Genomic DNA, 17,139 nt, shown 5'->3' with positions numbered 1-17,139 from the left:
AGAACATGCTGATATGAATAGTATATTCAGCTCTTGACCCCGGGAGATCTGACTCCTAGTCCTTTGCTTCTTCTACGTGTCACTGTTTCTCATGCTTTTTTACTTAAGGTTTTGGTAATGACAGAAAGCTGGTAAATTTACTCTATCATAACTCTGGTCTCATGAATAAAGAAATAGTAATGAATGCCCTTTTAACAAGCCATTTTCATAGTCCAGAACCATTTACTAATTTAAAATCTATATCATGGTGGAAGTCAAGCAGCCAAAGTATAGTCTTAATTTTTATATTATTCAGCTAGAGGGAGTCTAGTTTTGTTGGGGGGAAGCTTATTAACCTCAACATTTTTTTCTAAGAATTTGTTATTTTATCACGTGCAAGGTTAAAAAATGCCAAACGTCATATTAAGATAGCTGCAAGCAATTAGAATTCAAAGGTCACCATCTTACACAGATTTAGAGCATGGTTCCAGCATTTCTCTCTTCTGTTTCACTGGGACTTTTATTCAGCACTGAAAAAGCCATTCATTTTGTAAAGGTTAATTCGCAACTCTGGATTTGATGAAGTGCTCTGTCTGTATCATCTGCATTTTAGCACTGCGTCGGTGTCAGTCAAACCCTCTTCCCTGATCAGAACTGGCCTGCCTCTGTCAGAGACTGAAAATTCACCTTCCGTTTCTTGGTTCTGTTGTCCCACAGGGTTCCATAATGACTACATTCCATGAATTATGCTCCTCTCCTTTCCTAGTCAATAGGTAGACAGAATTGCTGCCTTTCACTTTTCTTTTTAGCAGTTACCTTTCGAATCGGCACAATTCAATAATTAATTTTGACATTCTGTTTACAAATTCTAGTGGGTAAAATAAATGCAATTTTCTTTCTTTTTGTTTGTTTGTTTTTTTTTAACTGGAGTTAATTTTTATTTTGATGTCCTATCTCACTGGGGAACAGAAACATCTCAGTCATTCCAGGGTCTCTCTCCTTTCCTTAGTGTTACTTCTAGGTTCCTAGGGCAGGACTTCAATGGTACTGAGGTGCTGGGGTAGGGGAGGCCTCTGGTCATCTTTGTCTCAAACCATTACTAGCATGTGATAAGATGTCAGGATATTTCTCCATTTCTTAGCCATCTGTTTCGGCAGGTCACTAGTGTTGCTTTCTTGTCCTATTCATGACTTTTAAATGGCCACCAGTTCTCTGTGTCATATGCACACTGTTATTGGTTTTTACCAGTAATCATGCTCCCCACTTTCTATAAGGGTTTGTGTAGATTCTTCAAGGTCATCTCATGAGTATTAGCCCAGACTTCTGCCCTCAAGTTTGTGGCCTGAGAGCCAGGGCCCAGGGCTTGATACCTGGGTAGAACCATGTGATTCCTGGAGCTATCCCACCCATAGCATGGTGTATAGAGTGGACCATATTTTTTTCAGTCCAGCATATAAACTTCCTTCCGCTTTGGGGGAAATACCCAAGACTGTGTACATTTGGAGAGTAGTAGTTCCTCCTCTCCCTTTACAGAAGGTAAAGTGAGAGATAATCCCATTTTGTTGACAATACAAGAGCGCGTGATGTAGCCATAGCCGGTCTGATCCTTCCACAGCAAGTCTCTGTGACTGTGGGGCTTGCTGCCTCACCTCCCCAGATTTGGCCAATTTTCCTTCATGTGCTTCTTCATGTTACCCATTAATTCTGTGTGCCACCTGCTAAACTTCTGATACAGGTTTATGAAATATTTGGGACCAGAAGGGTTTCAGATTGGGGATTTTTTGATTTTGGAATATTTGCACATATATAATGAGACATCTTGGGGATGGAACCCAGCTCTTAACTTGAAATTCATTTATGTTTCATATATACCTTACACACATAGCCTGAAGGTAATTTTATAGAGCATTTTAAATTACTTTTTGCATGAAGCAAAGTTTGTATTAAGTACTTATGTATGGAATTGTCTACCTCTGGCATCCTGTCGATGCTCACATAGTTTTGTATTGTGGAACAGTTGAGATGTTGGATTTTCAAATTAGGGACGCTCAACCTGTATATCCCTTTTCTGTTCAATAGCCAGAATCAGTTTCAATTACTTAACCTATAATCCAAACTATTACACAAACAGGGTGAACAGTGTCTGTTGCATGAGGTACCTAGGCGGATGGGTTGGATCAACCTCAGATTGTCTCATTATATATGAGCCTTGGATGGGGGTGAGGAGAGCAGTAGCATATTTATACAGACAGACATTCATAGCACAGATTATTGGCACACTTGAAAGCCTTGCTGTTGGGACAAGGACTTGCATAGGTCAATGCCTGAAGACAAGACAGGAATGAAAACACCTCAGAGGATGCTCCGGTGTGGAGCAGTGACAACATTTGATAAGCAGACACTCCTCTCCATGTGTCACTACTATTCTAGACACCTCATAATTTAGATGCAACTCTAGGGAAAATGTTTAGACCTTGAAAGAATGTGGGCTCAAAATAGAAGTTAAGTCCAGTTATAGAAAAAAAAATTGTCAGATTTCTTGCGTACTTGAACTTGGTACTAAATGACATATGTATTAGAAAGAGTAAAGCCCATTTCATTCAGAGAAAGAAGAGTTAGTTTATATGCACTAACCTTTTGTGATTGTATTTAGTTATAATTATAACCTGCCTACTTCCACAAGGGGCTTGAGGCAGCTGAGCTTTGGTTGACATTCTAATGAGACAGGAGCCCAATGAATCACCAGTGCCTGCCCCACAGCACTGTTCATTTGAGGCTGGAGGGAGGTGCCAGGGCTGCTCCGGGCATACCCAGCCTGACATGGCCATTAAGCAGCTCTGCACCTGTCTCCCAATCATTAGAGCCAAGCTGCAGTCACAGAAGCAAACACTGCTCACAACCTGTCCAGGTTCCAGAGAGTTTTATCTCCTAGGACCTTCATCTCATGGCTTTATGTCAACAGAATGAAGTTTACTACCTTTCAAAAACACCAGCTTGGTCTGTGAGTGATAACAGGGGCTTTCAATCATCCAAGGGGTTGTGAAGGTACATCAAATAGGCTTTACATAAACAAATGGATTTTACATATGATTCCTTCCTGTTAAAGTGATTTTTGAATTCACTGGAAAAGAAAGCCTATTAGACGTGATGGTGAGGAATGGACCAGAAATGGTGTATGGTTAATAGACACATAAGTGGACAGGCTACTGTGTATCAATGAACACTGTAGTAGTAGTAATCTGGCTGAATGTGGTGGCTCACACTTGTAATTCCAGCATTTTGGGAGGCCAAGGTGGGTGGATCACCTGAGGTCAGGAGTTCAAGACCAGCCTGGCCAACATGGTGAAACCTCTTCTCTACCAAAAATACAAAAAGTAGCCAGGTGCGGTGGTGCACACCTGTAATCCCAGCTACTCGGGAGGCTAAGGCAGGAGAATTGCTTGAACCCGGGAGGCAGAGGTTGCAGTGAGCGAGATCGTGCCACTGCACTCCAGCCTGGGTGACAGAGTGAGACTCCATCTCAAAAAAAAAAAAAAAAAAAAAAAAGATAATAATAATCTGTGGCTGGGACTATACAAAGAACTTCATATGCTTCACTCAGATGTCAACTGTGCTGAGCCTGCTCCTTAAGCTGCAGTTGAAATTTCTTTGATACTCTATCCACTTTAAGTCCCACACAGTTTAAGCATAGTTAATACCCTCTCAAACTTTTGGGCAGTCCTGTGGCCTAACAGTCTCAGGGACTCCTCTGCCCATGCCCCTGCAGGCGTGTGTGCTGTCTTTGCTTCACCCAACCCAGCATCAACCACACAGAAATCTGCCTGTTTACCGATTTTCACAAAACACCAACTCTCATCATCCATTTTAGAATTCTGCAAACTTCACTAAGTTTTTTTTTTTTTAACCCACTATACAGTATCTTTATTTCTTTCTCTCCATCACATTTTTTGGGTCACCCTCTCACTCCGGAATGCTTTCCTTTTGTCTTCCCTGTAAAAGCATTTCCAAAACAAAGTTAGTCTCTTCCTTGTAAGAAATATTGTTCTATCTGTTAAGAGAATAAAATTTTCTCGATGTTGGTTTACAGAGATGACCTTACATAATCTGTAGGGTAACTCCCTGAAGGAATTACTTTTATTTTCATTTTACATTAAAAACAAAAACTTAAGGCTCGGAAAGTTTAAGTAACCTGCCCCAACTCATAGAGCCATATAATGAGTACCAGAGAAGAATTCCAAAATGACAATATCCATTGAATTTTATTCCTTTTTTTGTTTATTTGGTTTTTGTTTGTTTGTTTAGAAACTGGGTTTTGCTATGTTGCCCAAGCTAACCTCGAACTCCTAGGCTCAAGCAATCCTCCTGCCTCAGTTTCACGAGTAGCTGGGACTACAGTATTTAATTTTCTGATAAAAAAAAAAAAAAACTTACTGGTTTGCACTCATGTTTACTACTTTATTAGTATTCTATTGCTGCTACAACAAATTTCTACAAATTTAGGGGTTTAACCAATACAAATTTATAATTTCATGATTCTAGAGAAGTCTGAAAAGGACTTCACTGGGCTCCAGTTGAGTCAGCAGAGCTACAGTCCTTTTTGGAGGTTCTAGAGGAGAATTAATTTTCTTGCCTTTTCTGGCTTCTAGAGGCTGCCCAGATCCCTGGGCTCTTGGCTCCTTCTCCCATCTTCGAAGACAGCAACGTGCATCTCTCCGACCATTTTTCCATACTCACGTGGTCCTCCAGTCTCTCTCTGACTTTCTTTTCCATTGTAAGGATCCCTGTGGTTGCACTGGCTCACCTGAATAATCTAGGATAATATTCCTACCTTAAGGTCAGCTGATTAGCAACTTTAATTCCATCTGTAACCTTAACTCCTCTTTGCCCTGTAACCTAACATATTCATAGGTTCCAGAAATCAGAACATGGACATCTTCCGAGGAAGGGGGATAATTCTGCCTACTACTTATACCAAAACTTCTTTAGCATTATTTAGCTAAAAAATGCAAAAGACATTTTTAAGAGACAATAATAAACACAAATCTTAGCAGCTTTAACAGAATACCTCGTTGGGAACCTCAGGTAAGTGTCAAAGATCAGAGGATCCGTGAGCTGTAACCAAAATTCTGTTATCAGTCTTTTACAATGATAGTTCCTTCTTCAGTGGTCCTTATTACTTCTTTGTGGCAGAGCAAGACAGGAGGAAAAAGGGTTTCAAAATCAAACAAGTTTGGGGCATGTGAAATCAATCATATTTTTCAGAGACTCACAAAGTAGGTTTGCATCTCAAAGGCCCCAGGAAGCCTCCCTCAAGAAAGTTGAATTTTATGTAGCTGCCAGATATATTTTTCTTAGGCCTATTTGAATGTTGCATTTATAAAAAAACAACGTATCTTTCAACATTCCGGTTCTGGAAATGCTTCCTTACATCGACTGGGAGAATAAGGAGGTCTTGGCAAGGAACAAACATCACTGGAAAAATGGAAAGATGTCTTCCATGAAGAGAAGAGACCCCCAAAGTAAGCCATGTCTGAGGACGAAAAATCATCAGGCAAAAATAAACTAAGAAATACTTTAAGGAATTTATGAACTTCCAAAACAAAAATAAAAACTTTGTTAAGGTAGTGAATGTTAGCACTCTGGCTAGAGAATCGAGGCCACATCTTGATATTCACTGTTAAAGAAGTAAAGTCCAGGGGGAAATGTGGTGAGAGGGCTTAAAGTATTATTTTCTCCCTACTAAGGACAATTTTGGGGATATTTCTGCTACAAAATTGTCTTTCAAAGCAGAGGTCTTATAAGTGATTAGATCAAAAAGTTTTGTTTTTAAAACAAAAAACAAAAAACAAAAAACAAAAAAACCCCAGCATACTCTAGACCTGATTGACAAACTACATATGAATCATCAGGGCTAGCTAACCACATCCTGAGAACTAGAAGGCACTCAAGGGCAAGGTGAGGACCTATAAGCCAAAGGAAAACCCTCTTCGTTACAGGCCAGGGGATTAGCCAATGTAAGTTTCATCACTAGAAATGTCCTAGTAGACCTCTTCAGTCATTCTAGCCTGGTGAGTGGGCAATTTGTCTAACACGGAGACAAAAAAAAAGGCAAAGTAATTTAAGGAGAAATGATAACTGGTCAACCCATTAGAGTGTTACAGAGGTAGAGGAGCAGATTAATATGTGGACAAAATAGACCTGATAGATAGAAGTCTTAAAGTCCCATTATGAGCTTTTTTCAAGGTTGTCTACAATGTCTTTAAATTTGTTCTTTACACGTTTTAGGAAGGCATTGTTTAGAAACAAGACAAAGATTAGGGATAAACACATATATTTTAGGAGAAAGATTCATTGACATTGAGGCCTCTGGGGATTCATGCAGGACATATCATATGTTCTATTGCTAAAAATAATACAGAAGGAAAGTACACAGTGAAATCTTCAACCTTGCGTTTGATACTAAAACTTTCGAGGTTAAACACTGATTTCAAGGTAATTACAACAAAATCCTTCAAGGGTTGGAATGGGCAAAAGGGAAAATAAAAATGGAGTCATTTGGCAAGCACTTACTGAGTGCCTACTATTATGAAGTATTGCTATAGCTGATTTGGGGGCACTAGGAGATGAGATATAGTCTCTGATCTCATAGAGGGTCACAGTCTGCTAGTGGACATCAATCTATACACAAGAAATTCTGAGAGTGAATGAAGAGCTTAGTGATATTACTGGATTTTGGACTGATTTTGACTGTAGACTGCATGGGAAAGAACCAATGTAAAGATTATGAAACGGAATGTTCCTGTTGTTACCGGAAGGGCTGATTTAAAATACCATTTCCCCATGGACATTTTCTGAAAGGGAAAACCATAGTAACAATATTTTTTTAGCCAAATTCCTGAGAAGTTACCAGGAACCACAGGTTTATAATCCTATAAGTTACTTGATGCGTATTACAACCTTGATGCGTATTACACTCACCTGGGTGCTTAAAAAATCAAGCGAGGCATAGATATTGGAGCTCAGCCCCAGAGATTTTTATTTGATTGGCCTGGGGTGGACCTCAGCTCTAAATCTTAAATACCACCCCACAAGAAGGTAATATCCACTCCACTGGAAATATAAATATCCACTCCACTACCTTCTTGTGGGGTGATATTCAGATTAAGTAATACACCAAATGTGAAAGCCACAAAGAGAGGTTCTGGCACATAATAATTACATATTAATTATACAATAACTTCAGTCTCCTGCCCATGTGAAAAAGCAATGGTGAAGAGTCAAGACCCTGGACTCTGGAATGATGCCCAACGTGTGAATCTTGGTTCTGCCAATCGTAATTTACATGACCGTGGGGAAGTTGCTTCGCTGTATCTCTAAGTCCTCATCTGTAAAATGATAGCAATAGTTATTATGAGGATCTATAAAACTGAAGGTTATATGTCTGACTCAAAAACACATAGCCCTCATCTAAATATAAGGAAACATAGGTAAAACACCCTACAAGATACCACGTGTGTACTCTTCATAAATGTCAATATCACGAAATAAAATAGAAAGATACAGGAAATATCTAAGATTAAGGAGAACTAAAGATACATAACAACTGAATGCAATAAACGTTCTTGAATTTTCTTTTGCTATTAAAGGTATTATTGTGATAATTGGCAATTTCTAAATAAGGTCTGCATTAAATAGTAGTGTTATCATAATTTTAATTCCCTGATTTTGATAATCATACTATGCTTATGTAAATTAATTCTTGTGTTTAGGAAATATGCCTGAAGTATTTAGAAATAAAAGAATATTCTATCTGCAACTTATTCTGAGAGACAGAGGCAGAGAAAGTAAAGCAACTATAGTAAAATATGAACATTTGGGAAGTCTGGATGAGGGACATCCAGAGATACTTTGTGCTATTCTCGCAACTTTCCTGCACCTCTGAAGTTATATCAAAATAAAGAATTATTTAAAAATTAAGTTCCTGGTCCTAGCACATATTAAGCACTACATGAGAGATGGATAAATATGCATGTGCCAAGGAGGATGAAGGAAATGCACCAAGGTGAGGCAGCCTAGGTGAGTGGAGCTTTGCTGAGATACAGTGCACTGGAATTAATCATGCATCTCTCTGTAGACACCCTTCTAGGCACTGCACAGAAATTGTATATTTGATTTGACTCATTTTTCTTTAACGAAAGAGCAATTTCTTCTGCCTTTTCAACTCACACCCCCAAGGCCCCAGTAAATGTTCTATGAGCTCTTGGGAAATAAACTGGAGTCCCACTGGGGTCTGAGGCCTGGGAGGCAGCTGGGTCTGGGGCCCTAGAGGTTGTCTCAGATAGAACTGGGTAAATAATCAAGTCCACAGGCTTAGCCAGCTGGCAACGATAGGCTAAGGAGGCAACGGAGGAGATTCCAGAGCCCAGATCTGATGGCAATGGGGAGGCAATCAGAGCAGACAGAGGACCGCGGTGAGCAGGTCCCAGCAACCGGACAGACATTAGCCCCCTTAGCTTCCCAAACATTTGCCAGTTATTTGTTTGTTTCCTTCTTGGTGGGGGTGTAATTTTATTCTTAAAAGTACTGTTGTAAAAAGTACCGTACTAAGAAATACTTTCTCTTCCCCTATTAGTGAACAGCCTTCTAGCTCTTGCTTCATGCATATTCACACATACAGATCTGTGTTCAAAGTGACACATCGACTAATATCGTACATACTGTACAGCACCTCTCACTCGCCCGCATGACATGGACAAACCTCCTCAGCGTAAGCATAGACTAATGGCATGATTTCTATTGGCTACATGGTTGCATTGGTGGATGTGCCATCATTTATTCGACCAGTCCCACACTGAGAGATATTTAGGTTGCTTCAGCTGTGTGATAATTCCTGAGAATCCCAGGGATAAATATGCTTGGGCGTGTATCTTTTGGTCCTCATGTAGTAATCTGATTTGGGAAGTTTCTGCAATTAACTGAGTAAAGGAGCTGGACATTTTAAAAGCTCTTCTGTTCCCCGGCATCAATCTTCCTTCTATTAATATATTTCCATGCCCACCCACAGCGAGAGTGCTTGTGTCCTCAAGCCTGTGACAAAAAATTTTTCCCCAGCCTTCTGATCCTTTGCCAACTTACTAAGGAAGAAATGGAATTTCACAGCCTTGATTTGCATTTCACTTCTTATATTGAAGATAAACATATCTTACAACATTTAGTAGCGGTGGACCTTAAAGCGCTCACTGTTTTGAAGGCAGAAGTCTTAATCAAAACGATGTCTCCTTAAACTTTCAAAAGCATATATGCTTTACACTTTGCAGGTTTCAGAATTATTCCCCCTCACCTTTCTTTTAATATGTGAGTGAATTATTCCCCCTTGTCTTTCTTTTAATATGTGAGTATATATGTGTCTGAAGCAATCTAGAAACCACTATATGAAACAAAGAATTTAGAGCCAGACTATCCAAGTGTGAATATTGGCTCCGGAATGTAGTATATATAAATTTGCCTCTGTTTTCTCATCTCTAAAGTAGGCATAATAATACTTAGCTCCTGTGATTATTGTGTGGATTAGAGTTAATTTATGTGAAGTGTTTGGAGCTGTGTCATGCAGATAAGAAGTCCCTTAAACATGTTAAACCTAGTACTTTCCCATAGTGGTTTTACAAGAAAGACTTTGTTCTTACATCTCAGTAAAGTAGAGAATGTGCTAACATAATATAGGCTTTTGTTATTTAAACTTTATTTTTTATCCCAGGATAAAAACCTCACTAACCTTTTCTTTCTTTCTTTCTTTCTTTTTTTAAGAATTCTGAGAAAGTAGGATTGGGCAAAATCTCAAATAAATCTGTGCAAAAAAACACCACATCAGTAAGAGCCTATTTGCTAATTCTAGTAGGATAAAACAGAAAACCCTCACTACACTCACAAATAAACTGACACTTTTATTATTAAAGATAACAGCCTCATCGGCTTATGGCGAGCAGGTTATATTGAGTTGTCATTTCTTTGAATACAAAGAGGAAAGAAGAATTATTATGCTACTAATTGGTGGGGATTGTTTTCTACACCAATCTCATTTATTTCTATTTAAAATTATTTACATTTCTTTAACTGCATCTCAAAGCAATATGGTAGCTTCCAATAATGTTTGTATTGATAAAAAGCATTTTCATCTGAAGGTTTACACAAAAGTGGAATCCTTGTGACCCAGTAAAGATAAGGGTCTTGTTGGTGAAGCTACCCATAAATTGAGACTCATGAAAAGAATAGATTTACCCTCATTCCAGATGCGAATTCTGCCCTCTGGTAATGTACAGCATTGACATGCATTGGTATAGCCTATTGGAAAGTGACTGTTCTGACCAACCGGGGTGCCTGCCATATTGCACTGAGCACCAGAGCCTGTGAGAGAGGAGTCAAAGAACAACAAGGAAAGAAAAAAAGACAATGACATGGGAGGAAAGGTGGATGAAAAACGAGGCCAAAGGTGCATTCAGCTTTCCACGGACAGCAGAAAAGATGAAAGGAGCAAAGGGCAAGGAGGCAGATACACAGTGCGAACACCTGGGAGAAGCAAGGGTCATTGCAAAAATTCACTGGCAGCTGAAGGTAGACATAAGAGGCCACATTTCTGTGCTTAGATATATGTATCCTCCTTTGGTCTCAGGAAAGATCTATCTGTCCCGTGGTGAGATTGCAGGACCCACTGTATAAATAGACTTCTTTTAAAATAGATATGTTAAGCTTAAGTAAAATGTTTGAAGTGAACTTGTTTTTCTTTCCAATAAAAAATACACTTTATTGAAATAAAATGAAAATTTCATATGATAAAAAATACTGTTGATAGACTATTTTAATTAAGGAACCTTGGAAATGGCCTTTTTTACATGTATCAGTAGTGAATCTAAGTATAAATGTGTTTGCTGGGAAATAAACTTAGTAGCAGTCGTAGGATATTAAATTTCTTTCAGAATCAATAATTCTTCCTATATATACATTTAAAAATTTTATTCACCTTAAGGCGATTTAGGCATCATAAATTTAAACAATGCACACAGACTAAGTTTTTAGGAAACCTACAGAATTTACTTGCAGAGGTTATAGAAAATACTGTATAATTTAAAAGTTGAGACTTTGAAACATGTTGAAATCTCTTATTTTTTAATATTGCTACGGTTTACTATTCTATTCTCTAGCCCTATCTATGAAAGCTTAGAAGACAGCGTTTTATCTTTACTTAGCAAACATTGAGCTAAGTATTATACTTTGTGTTATAGACTGAAATGTGCACACTAAGAGGCTGTAGATTAGAAGTGAAGAGAAGCAGCTGTGCTCCTGAGGCCTCTCTGGGCTGGCTTGTTGTAGGTATTGCCTCTGCTGTTTCCACTGCAGTTCGTATGGGGGTGCAGAGCTGGGTGCAGAGCAGGATCCAGCCAGCTGACATGGAGTCAGAGTTTCCTCTGACTTTAGAGACTTCCCAGTACAATCCTCTCATTTTATTTGTGAGAAAACCTTGACCCCGAGAGTACCTGGGCTGGCTAGGGTACTCTTCACTGAAAAGCTGTCTAACCTTTTAGAGCCTCAGCTTACTCAGCTATGATAAAAACATAATAATAAGTAACTTATGACATCATCATGAGGATTTAATGTAATTAAGTGTTTAAAGTGGCTAGCATATAGTCACAATAAATTTTAATTATTGCATAAGGTCACCCAGTTAGTTAGGGATAGCATGGTGTAAAAGGATAATTTGCATTTTAACAGATGAAATATTGGGAGAATGAATACATAAAAGTAACTCATGACACAATGGTCTAGAAATATCTGGAAAGAATGAAAAGCATAACTTTCCCATTCCTCATTGAATCAGAATGAGTAGAGGCCATGCTGGAGGAACACTGGGATAGCCAGAATTCTGCTGGAGAACAGGAAAGAGTCTATCTAATAGCAATTTAGGCACACCAACAAAAGGCATTGTATGTGTGAAAGGAGAAGAAATGGAAAAAAAATGGGCTCAGAGCTAGGCTGATTAAACAGTTATTACAGGGCTGAGAGGTGAGGTTTAAGGAGCTATGGATTAGCCAGCTGTGGTGGTGTGCCCTCGTATCCTAGGTACTCAGGAGTCTGAGGCGGGAGGATTTCTTGAGCCCAGGAGATGAAGGCTGCAGGGAACTATGATCATGCCACTGTACTCCAGCCTGGGAGACAAAACAAGACTTTGTCTCAAACAAACAAACAAAAAAGGCCGGGTACAGTGGCTCACACCTGTAATCCCAGCACTTTGAGAAGCCAAGGCGGGCAGATCACAAGGTCGGGAGATCAAGACCATCCTGGCCAACATGGTGAAACCCTGACTCTACTAAAATACAAAAAATTAGCCAGGTATGGTGGTGTGCGCCTGTAGTCCCAGCTACTCAAGGGGTTGAGGCAAGGGACTCGCTTGAACCTGGGAGGCAGAGGTTGCAGTGAGCCAAGATCACGCCATTACACTCCAGCCTGGCGACAGAGCAAGACTCTGTCTCAGAAAAAAAAAAAAAAAAAAAGAGAGAGAGAGGAAAGAAAGAGAGACAGAGGAAGGAAGGAAGGAAGGAAGTGTCCATCTAATGGCTCATTCTCTCTCTCTGTCTTTCTCTCACACACACACAAACACTAACACACACACACACTCTCTCTCTCTCTGTCTTTCTCTCACAATTCTTCCAAGGACAAACCTGAACTCTTAAAGTCTAAATAGCATACACTGAGAGTCACAACCATGAGTGCTTCTTGAGGGAAGCACACCAAGAATGAAGCAGACTAGGTGATGAGTGTAACAAGCCCTGTCCTAACAGGGCAGCCAGCGCTCAGCTCTGGTGGATTTTGATCATATGGGTCTCATGTTTTTATCTCCTGAGTTGCTTCTATTAAGGAAGTTAAAAATTTGGGAATTTTTTAGATGACAAGTCCAGACTTTCAAAATGACACCCATGTAAAAAGTAAATGCTACATAGCAGATCTAAAGGTGTTTCCAGCCCAAATCCAACCCAGGAGCCTCCAGTTGGAAACTTCTGTGGTAAGCACCGAAGGAGGAAGACATTTCCTGAGCTGACCTGGCCTTCATACCACTACATACCATTAGCATTTCAGTGAGTGTTTAGCATTATCTTCCAGAGCAAAGTGCATTTCTACCTTCATTCCCCTTCTTTTAAATTGCATCTACTTGATTTAAAATGATCAGCAGGGTAGATTTCCAGCCATATACCTCTCATGGCCTCTCCTTCAGCTAAAACGATCCTAGCAGAAGCTGTGGATTTGCCACCTGTAAAAGCCTGGTGTGTGTGGTGGGGTGATTAGTTCTGATTTTCTCACCAGATTGCATCATTACAGCACAGAGCCAATCCGCCCCGGTCCAGGAGCACTCTCTGCCTGCCCTGTGGCATTCAGCTTGCATTTGGCTTTGCTTTAGGCCTCATATTTCTGGATTTGCCCTAGAAGCCCTGACATGCTCTTCTGAGTTTGACTTTATTATAAGGCAATAGGAAACAGTTGAAGGTTTTTAAGCAGGAGAGTGACATTAAATAAAACTAATCTAGAAACTGTTGAAGTTGACCTGGGAAGGAAGGAAATTGGAGTCAGGGAGATCAACTAGGGGTGTTTATGATAGGATAAGTGTTGAGATACTGAAGTAGGTAAGTGGCAGTGGGGAAGGAGAGATGAGAGCAGAGGCAAAAACAAAAAAATGTGAAGACTGAATCTGCAATTTTTGCAACTGTTTTTAAAAGGAGTCCTGGATTTCAAGTCTGGGTGACTAGGATAATGATTGTCACAGAAACAAACCAAATTATTAGCAATATGTGTTTGTTTGCTTATTACATTTTTATATTTGCTTTTCTTCAGTTAAAAATAGTAGTACTGGCTGGGCACGGTGGCTCATGCCTATAATCCCAGCACTTTGGGAGGCTGAGGTGGGTGGATCACCTGAGATTAGGAGTTCGAGACCAGCCTGCCGAACATGGTGAAACCTCATCTCTACTAAAAATACAAAACTTAGCCGGGCATGATGGTGGGCGCCTATAATCCAAGCACTCTGGAGGCTGAGGCAGGAGAATCGCTTGAAACCGGGAGGTGGAGGTTGTGGTGAGCCGGGATCACGCCACTGCACTCCAGCCTAGGTAACAGAGTGAGACTCCATCTGAAAAAAAAAAAAAATAGTGGAACTGTCAGTTAATATTAACAACATTTTCTATTCGTCTGTAATTTTTATGTCTCTAGATTCCAAGGATTTCCTAAGCACAGTCTGATTAATCCTTCTGTAAGCTTTGTGAGTTGGGTGGCACTGGTTTTCAGGACCAAATATACAGAAGATGGCTCTTCAAAAAATATTTAAAATTCTTGAGCACGTCTGTCATTCTCACTACAATCTCTTAGACTCTCAACGGCAATTATGTAGAGATCAAGCTTGGCATGTACTATGTTCCCAATTATGATCAATAGGTTCTAATTGAGAACATGTGTTCATTTCAGCTGGGATTATTGTCCAGATGATCACAATGGAGAATATGAAAGGCAGCATCTGGCAGAGTTATTTTCTGACATCCACCTCTCAATCCCATCTTCCTTCATGACTGCTTTTATTCCTATGTGAGCCACCAAGATAGAGGGAGATGTGCACCAGTGCTAATGTTTCTATGGGCTCATCCATGCAAACTGCCTTGCTAGCCAAGCACCATGTACAGGTTCTTAAAGTAGGTGCTAGCTCCATTTATCTATTGTTGCATGACAAATCATCTCCAAACCCAGTGGCTTAAATTATTAATCTACAGTTTGGCTTGTATCCACTCCAGGCAGTGTTAGCTGTGATGGCTTGGCTGGGGCTAGAGGATGCCCTTCCAAGAAGGCTCTCTCACATGGCTGACAAGTAGGTTCTGGCTGTCTGATGGGATACCAATTGAAGCTCTTGTCAAAGGTCTCCATTTGTCCTCCAATTGGTCTCTTCATGAGCAGTTGGCTTGGGCTTTCTTACAGCAGGAACACTTGATTCCAAAAGCAAAAGTTCCAAGAGATAGAAAATGGAAGTTACAAATCTCTTGAGGCTCAGTTCTATGAGTTTCCCTAGGGTCATTTCCTGTTTTATTTATTGGTCAGAGAATCACAGAGCCTACCCAGATTCAAAGGGAGAAGATGTAGACCACATTTTTCCAGGGGAGGAGTGTCAAAGACCAGGTGGCCAAATTTAATCCATAATAGCATACTACAGCAGATTAAGTTACACATTCTGAATAAGGACAGTTTGTTTGGCATCTCTGAGTTCAACAGTAATATATTAAATTGCACCACTGGCCAATAATTGAAGATTATAAATATAGTTTAAATAGATTTTTTTTGTAGTCTCCATACAACCTCTGTGTATACTGATTCTATCGTTTATCTCTGATTTTCATTTCTCAAGTGCTTTGCTCTTTTACTCTCACTGTGAATACCCTCCCCACTCTTATATCCTGGCTACCAATACTCTGGAATGCTCTCTTGAGCTCTCAGACTGAATAAAGTACCCCTTCTGGGCACCTCTATAGTTTGGGGTGCTCCTTATCAGAAGACTTACCACAGCATATTGGAAGCTGACTGCTAGTCTGACTTTCCCCATAGACTGCAGGGCCCCTGAAGGCAGAAGAAATCTTTTGGCACAGAAGATTGCTCCTGGTCAGGAGATACTCAATACATATTTGTTGAATGGTTAATTCACATTCTGCCCCACATTTTTGCATTCTTGGAATGCTCTGGAATTATCATTGACTTGTGTGTGTTACTTGATACTGTTAGAACTCATCCTCAGCCTCTCTGTCTCTTAACTGGGGAGACTGGGATTTCTATGATAGCCAGGATGCAAGATGAAAGGAAGTGTCGCAAAAGTGCTATGAGAGGTGACAATGAGAGAACTCAGACTGTGTTAAAGATGATTCTTTCCATGATGATTGTGTTAAGACTATATTTAGCAGAGTATTTCTCCATGGTTTTCTAAGTAAAGAGAAGCTGTATCATAAGCAGCAGGGACATTAACAAAGCCTCATTCATCTCCATTGGCCCCCTGGACATTTTGAAGCAGGATATATAAGCCACTCTCCAAATTGATAACAGGTGTCTGATTCCAAGCAAATGTCACCAATCTTGCCCTTAATGCATTATGACAGGACATGATGGAACATTAGTAGAGTGCAGTAGTGCACATTTGGAAAAAGAATAAACATGAGATTTGGTAACACTATCTTATCAGTTGAATTTAAAATGAATATTAATCTTGCTTCTCTGGCACAGGAACAGATGAATCAATGAAATATTTTACTAGACGCTGTGGGTGAGGCAGATTGTCTTCTATTTTAAACAGTGAGGAGACATTGATCACTCCTGGAGAGGCTCTTCCTCAGTACAAAGCAACCTGACAAGTAATTGAGGTCTTTAGGGGCTGATTTTTGTTTCTGTTTCATTTAACCACAAAACATGTATTGAGCTTTAAAGATGCTACTCATTGTACACAGAAGAATATGACACAATCCCTACCCCCAGGGATCTGTGGCCAAAGAGTGGGCATGAAGGGAAATGTGAAGGAACAACGTTGAGAAGGGCAGAGCAGATGGCATGAGGGTCTGCAACCAGAGAGATCTGGAAGCTTCACCTCTTATCCTTAAGTCCTTGCGTGAGTTATGTAAATTCAGCCTCAGCTTTCTCATCTGCAAAATAATGTTGATTACAAGCATACCTACCTGCAGAAGTTTATGGAAAGGATTAATGTACATAAGAAGTATGGAGCTGTGAGCTCATGAACATTAGGGGCAAATCCCTGTCTATTTTATTGTGCTAACCACTGTAGCACAGAGCGCACTGCAGGTGATCAGTGATTATTTGGCAATTGGATTGAATGAAAGTGCCTAAGCACTGTACTTGGCACATATTAACCATTCAATAAATGTTCACCATTAGGATACATAGTGGCATTGCAGCAGTGGTGGTAGCATCAGAGATAAGTAATAGTACCAATAAATGTTAGTGATGATAATAATAATAGTGGCATTAGTCATGTTTAATTAGGAGCACAAAAATAAACATATGAATAGCAAGACAAAAGGCAAAAATTATGTTAGCAATGTTATTGAGGATCTAAAATAGAGCTGTGAGGAGTTACTACTT

At 39.8% G+C, this 17,139-nt stretch overlaps 1 protein-coding gene and 1 long non-coding RNA gene across 5 annotated transcripts in view; one reads left to right on the top strand and one right to left on the bottom strand.

Moving 5' to 3' along the window:
• Positions 1 to 17,139, top strand: part of LOC105486013 (replication factor C subunit 3) — a 701,449-nt gene that overhangs the window by 390,443 nt on the left and 293,867 nt on the right. The gene's annotated exons all lie outside the window — the stretch shown is intronic.
• The window catches only part of LOC105486011 (uncharacterized), a 261,312-nt gene continuing 251,262 nt past the window's right edge, over positions 7,090 to 17,139 (bottom strand). Inside the window, exons 11-12 of the long non-coding RNA XR_011615057.1 lie at positions 13,936 to 14,149; positions 7,090 to 7,364 (exon numbers count right to left, since the gene is read on the bottom strand). This is a non-coding gene — a long non-coding RNA (uncharacterized lncRNA). The remainder of the gene's footprint in view (positions 7,365 to 13,935; positions 14,150 to 17,139) is intronic.

This window comes from Macaca nemestrina, chromosome 16 (assembly GCF_043159975.1).
Source record: "Macaca nemestrina isolate mMacNem1 chromosome 16, mMacNem.hap1, whole genome shotgun sequence".
Classification (NCBI taxonomy): domain Eukaryota; kingdom Metazoa; phylum Chordata; class Mammalia; order Primates; family Cercopithecidae; genus Macaca; species Macaca nemestrina.
Note: the sequence above shows the minus strand (reverse complement) of the source record. Positions and strands in the feature narration are given on the sequence as shown.